The following is a 6,000-nucleotide window of genomic DNA, read 5'->3' on the forward strand; positions in this document are numbered from 1 at the left end:
TTGGTCGAGCACGGGAATAAATCTGTCGAGGCACTTCAGCTCAGGGAAAGATTTGTCGAGCGAGACAGAAATTTGTCGAGACGTCGATCGAGCGCGGAACGGATTCTGTCGAGACGGACGAGTAAGAGCGGGGAGAAAATTATCGAGCGTTACAGTAATTTGTTGAGACGTCGGTCGAGCGTGGGAACAAATTTGTCGAGAAGGTCGCACGCACAAAGAGATTTGTCGAGAGTGACAGAAATTTGTCGAGACGTTGGTCGAGCAGGGGAATAAATCTGTCGAGGCACTTGAGCTCAGGGAGAGATTTGTCGAGCGAGACAGAAATTTGTCGAGATGTCGGTCGAGCACGGGAATAAATCTGTCGAGAAGTCAGTCAAGAGCGGGGAGAAATTTTTCGAGCGTTACAGTAATTTGTTGAGACGTCGGTCGAGCGCGGGAACAAATTTGTCGAGAACGTCGCACGCACAAAGAGATTTGTCGAGAGTGACCCAAATTTGTCGAGACGTCGGTCAAGCGCGGAAAGGATTCTGTCGAGACGGTCGAGCAGAGGAAGAGATTTTCTGAGCCTTACAGAAATTTGTCGAGACGTCGGTCGAGAACGGGAAGAAATCTGTCAAGACGTCGGTCGAGCCGAGGAATAAATTTGTTAAAGCTTTGGTTGAGATGGGAACAAATTTGTCGATCGTGACACAAATTTGTCGAGACGTTGGTAGAGCACGGGAAGAAATTTGTCGAGACGTCGATCGAGCGCGGAACGGATTCTGTCGAGACGGTCGAGCACAGGAAGAGATTTTCTGAGCCTTACAGAAATTACTCGAGACGTTGGTCGAGCACGGGAACAAATCTCCCGAGACGGTCAAGCGCGGGAAGAAATTTGTCGAGAGTGATCGAAATTTGTCCAGACATCGGTTGAGCGCGGGAACAAATCTCTCGAGATGTCGGTCAAGAGCGTGAAGAAATTTGTCGAGAGTGACAGAAATTTGTCGAGATGTCAGTCAAGCGCGGGAAGGAATCTGTCGAGACGGTCGAGCGCGGGAAGGAATTTATCGACAGTGACAGAAATTTGTCGAGACGTCGGTCGAGCAGGGGAATAAATCTGTCGAGGCACTTGAGCTCGGGAAGAGATTTGTCGAGCGAGACAGAAATTTGTCGAGACGTAGGTCGAGCATGGGAAGAAATCTGTCAAGACGTCGGTCGAGCCGAGGAATAAATTTGTTAAAGCTTTGGTTGAGATGGCAACAAATTTGTCGATCGTGACACAAATTTGTCGAGACGTTGTTAGAGCACGGGAAGAAATCTGTCGAGACATCGATCGAGCGCGGAACGGATTCTGTCGAGACGGTCGAGCACAGGAAGACATTTTCTGAGCCTTACAGAAATTTCTCGAGACGTCGGTCTAGCTTGGGAAGGAATCTGTCGAGAGTCACAGAATTTTTTCGAGACGTGGGTCGAGCGCGAGAAAGAATCTGTCAAGAGTGACAGAAATTTGTCGAGACGTTGGTCGAGCGCAGGAAGAAATTTGCCGACATATCAGTCGAGAGCAGGAAAAAATTCTTCGAGCGTGACAGATATTTGTCGAGATGTCAGTCTAAAGCAGGAAGAAAACTGTTCAGACGGCCGAGCGCCGGAGGAGTTTTATCGAGAGTGACGGGAAGAAATTTGTCGAGACGTCGGTCGAGCACGGGAAGGAATCTGTCGAGAAGTCACTGGAGTGCGGGGAGAAATCTGTTGAGCGTTACAGTAATTTTTTGAGACGTCGGTCGAGCGCGGGAACAAATTTATCGAGAAGGTCGCACGCACAAAGAGATTTGTTGAGAGTGACACAAATTTGTCGAGACGTTGGTCGAGCACGGGAATAAATCTGTCGAGGCACTTGAGCTCAGGGAGAGATTTGTCGAGCGAGACAGAAATTTGTCGAGATGTCGGTCGAGCACGGGAATAAATCTGTCGAGAAGTCAGTCAAGAGCGGGGAGAAATTTATCGAGCGTTACAGTAATTTGTTGAGACGTCGGTCGAGCGCGGGAACAAATTTGTCGAGAAGGTCGCACGCACAAAGAGATTTGTCAAGAGTGACATAAATTTGTCGAGACGTTGGTAGAGTACGGGAAGATATTTGTCGAGACGTCGATCGAGCGCGGAACGGATTCTGTCGAGACGGTCGAGCACAGGTAGAGATTTTCTGAGCCTTACAGAAATTTGTCGAGACGTCGGTCGAGCATGGGAAGAAATTTGTCGAGCGTTACAGAAATTTCTCGAGACGTCTGTCGAGCGCAGGGAGCAATCTGCTGAGACGGTCGAGAGCGGGAACAAATTTGTCAAGAGCGACAGAAGTTTGTCGAGACGTCGGTCGTGCGCAGTTCGAAATTTATCGACAGTGACAGAAATTTTTTGAGACGCCGGTCAAGCACGGGAAGAAATTTGCTGAGAGTGACAGAAATTTGTCGAGACGTCGGTCGAGCTGAGGAATAAATTTGTTAAGGCTTTGGTTTACATGGGAACAAATATATCGACAGTGACAGAAATTTGTCGAGACGTCGGTCGAGCAGGGGAATAAATCTGTCGAGGCACTTGAGCTCAGGGAGAGATTTGTCGAGCGAGACAGAAATTTGTCGAGACGTCGGTCGAGCGCGGAACGGATTCTGTCGATACGGTCGAGTAAGAGCGGGGAGAAATTTATCGAGCGTTACAGTAATTTGTTGAGACGTCGGTCGAGCGCGGGAACAAATTTGTCGAGAAGGTCGCACGCACAAAAAGATTTGTCGATCGTGACACAAATTTGTCGAGACGTCGGTCGAGAAGGGGAATAAATCTGTCGAGGCACTTGAGCTCGGGAAGAGATTTGTCGAGCGAGACAGAAATTTGTCGAGACGTCGGTCAAGCATGGGAAGAAATCTGTCAAGACGTCGGTCGAGCCGAAGAATAAATTTGTTAAAGCTTTGGTTGAGATGGGAACAAATTTGTCGATCGTGACACAAATTTGTCGAGACGTTGGTAGAGCACGGGAAGAAATTTGTCGAGACGTCGATAGAGCGCGGAACGGATTCTGTCGAGACGGTCGAGCACAGGAAGAGATTTTCTGAGCCTTACAGAAATTTCTCGAGACGTCGGTCAAGCTTGGGAAGGAATCTGTCAAAAGTGACAGAAATTTCTCAAGACGTTGGTCGAGCGCAGGAAGAAATTTGCCGACATATCAGTCGAGAGCAGGAAAAATTTTTCGAGCGTGACAGAAATTTGTCGAGACGTCGGTCGAGCCCGGGAAGAAATCTGTCGAGAAGTCAGTCAAGAGCGGAGAGAAATCTGTTGAGTGTTACAGTAATTTGTTGAGACGTCGGTCGAGCGCGGGAACAAATTTTTCGAGAAGGACGCACGCACAAAGAGATTTGTCGAGAGTGACAGAAATTTGTCGAGACGTTGGTCGAGCACGGGAAGAAATCTGTCGAGGCACTTGAGCTCAGGGAGAGATTTGTCGAGCGAGACAGAAATTTGTCGAGATGTCGGTCGAGCACGGGAATAAATCTGTCGAGAAGTCAGTCAAGAGCGGGGAGAAATTTATCGAGCGTTACAGTAATTTGTTGAGACGTCGGTCGAGCGCGGGAACAAATTTGTCGAGAAGGTCGCACGCACAAAGAGATTTGTCGAGAGTGACAGAAATTTGTCGAGACGCTGGTCGAGCACGGGAATAAATCTGTCGAGAAGTCACTCGAGCGCGGGGAGAAATCTGTTGAGCGTTACAGTAATTTTTTGAGACGTCGGTCGAGCGCGGGAACAAATTTATCGAGAAGGTCGCACGCACAAAGAGATTTGTCGAGAGTGACACAAATTTGTCGAGACGCTGGTCGAGCACGGGAATAAATCTGTCGAGGCACTTGAGCTCAGGGAGAGATTTATCGAGCAAGACAGAAATTTGTCGAGACGTCGATCGAGCGCGGAACGGATTCTGTCGAGACGGTCGAGTAAGAGCGGGGAGAAATTTATCGAGCGTTACAGTAATTTGTTGAGACGTCGGTCGAGCGCGGGAACAAATTTGTCGAGAAGGTCGCACGCACAAAGAGATTTGTCGAGAATGACATAAATTTGTTGAGACGTTGGTAGAGTACGGGAAGATATTTGTCGAGACGTCGATCGAGCGCGGAACGGATTCTGTCGAGACGGTCGAGCACAGGAAGAGATTTTCTGAGCCTTACAGAAATTTGTCGAGACGTCGGTCGAGCATGGGAAGAAATTTGTCAAGCGTTACAGAAATTTCTCGAGACGTCTGTCGAGCGCAGGGAGCAATCTGCTGAGACGGTCGAGAGCGGGAACAAATTTGTCAAGAGTGACAGAAGTTTGTCGAGACGTCGGTCGTGTGCAGTTCGAAATTTATCGACAGTGACAGAAATTTGTTGAGACGCCGGTCAAGCACGGGAAGAAATTTGCTGAGAGTGACAGAAATTTGTCGAGACGTCGGTCGAGCTGAGGAATAAATTTGTTAAGGCTTTGGTTTACATGGGAACAAATTTATCGACAGTGACAGAAATTTGTCGAGACGTCGGTCGAGCAGGGGAATAAATCTGTCGAGGCACTTGAGCTCAGGGAGAGATTTGTCGAGCGAGAAGAAATTTGTCGAGATGTCGGTCGAGCACGGGAATAAATCTGTCGAGAAGTCAGTCAAGAGCGGGGAGAAATTTATCGAGCGTTACAGTAATTTGTTGAGACGTCGGTCGAGCGCGGGAACAAATTTGTCGAGAACGTCGCACGCACAAAGAGATTTGTCGAGAGTGACCCAAATTTGTCGAGACGTCGGTCAAGCGCGGAAAGGATTCTGTCGAGACGGTCGAGCACAGGAAGAGATTTTCTGAGCCTTACAGAAATTTGTCGAGACGTCGGTCGAGAACGGGAAGAAATCTGTCAAGACGTCGGTCGAGCCGAGGAATAAATTTGTTAAAGCTTTGGTTGAGATGGGAACAAATTTGTCGATCGTGACACAAATTTGTCGAGACGTTGGTAGAGCACGGGAAGAAATTTGTCGAGACGGTCGAGCACGGAAGAAATTTGTCGAGACGTCGGTCTAGCTCGGGAAGGAATCTGTCGAGAGTCACAGAATTTTTTCGAGACGTGGGTCGAGCGCGGGAAGGAATATGTCAAGAGTGACAGAAATTTGTCGAGTCGTTGATCGAGCGTAGGAACAAATTTTTTGAGAGTGACAGAAATTTGTAGAGATGTCGGTCGAACACGGGAAGAAATTTGTCGAGATGTTCGAGCGGGAACAAATTTGTCAAGAGTGATCGAAATTTGTCAAGACATCGGATGAGCGCGGGAAGAAATCACTCGAGAAGTCAGTCAAGCGCGTGCAGAAATTTGTCGAGAGTGACAGAAATTAGTCAAGACGTCGGTCGAGAGCAGGAGGAAATTTGCCGACATATCAGTCGAGAGCGGGAAAAAATTCTTCGAGCGTGACAGATATTTGTCGAGATGTCAGTCTAAAGCAGGAAGAAAACTGTTCAGACGGCCGAGCGCGGGAGGAGTTTTATCGAGAGTGACGGGAAGAAATTTGTCGAGACGTCGGTCGAGCACGGGAAGGAATCTGTCGAGAAGTCACTCGAGCGCGGGGAGAAATCTGTTGAGCGTTACAGTAATTTTTTGAGACGTCGGTCGAGCGCGGGAACAAATTTATCGAGAAGGTCGCAAGCACAAAGAGATTTGTCGAGAGTGACACAAATTTGTCGAGACGTTGGTCGAGCACGGGAATAAATCTGTCGAGGCACTTCAGCTCAGGGAGAGATTTGTCGAGCGAGACAGAAATTTGTCGAGACGTCGATCGAGCGCGGAACGGATTCTGTCGAGACGGTCGAATAAGAGCGGGGAGAAATTTATCGAGCGTTACAGTAATTTGTTGAGACGTCGGTCGAGCGCGGGAACAAATTTATCGAGAAGGTCGCACACACAAAGAGATTGGCGAGAGTGACACAAATTTGTCGAGACGTCGGTCGAGCGCGGAAAGGATTCTGTCGAGACGGTCGA

Source organism: Rhea pennata, chromosome 21, assembly GCF_028389875.1.
Source record: "Rhea pennata isolate bPtePen1 chromosome 21, bPtePen1.pri, whole genome shotgun sequence".
In the NCBI taxonomy this organism is placed as follows: Eukaryota; Metazoa; Chordata; class Aves; order Rheiformes; family Rheidae; genus Rhea; species Rhea pennata.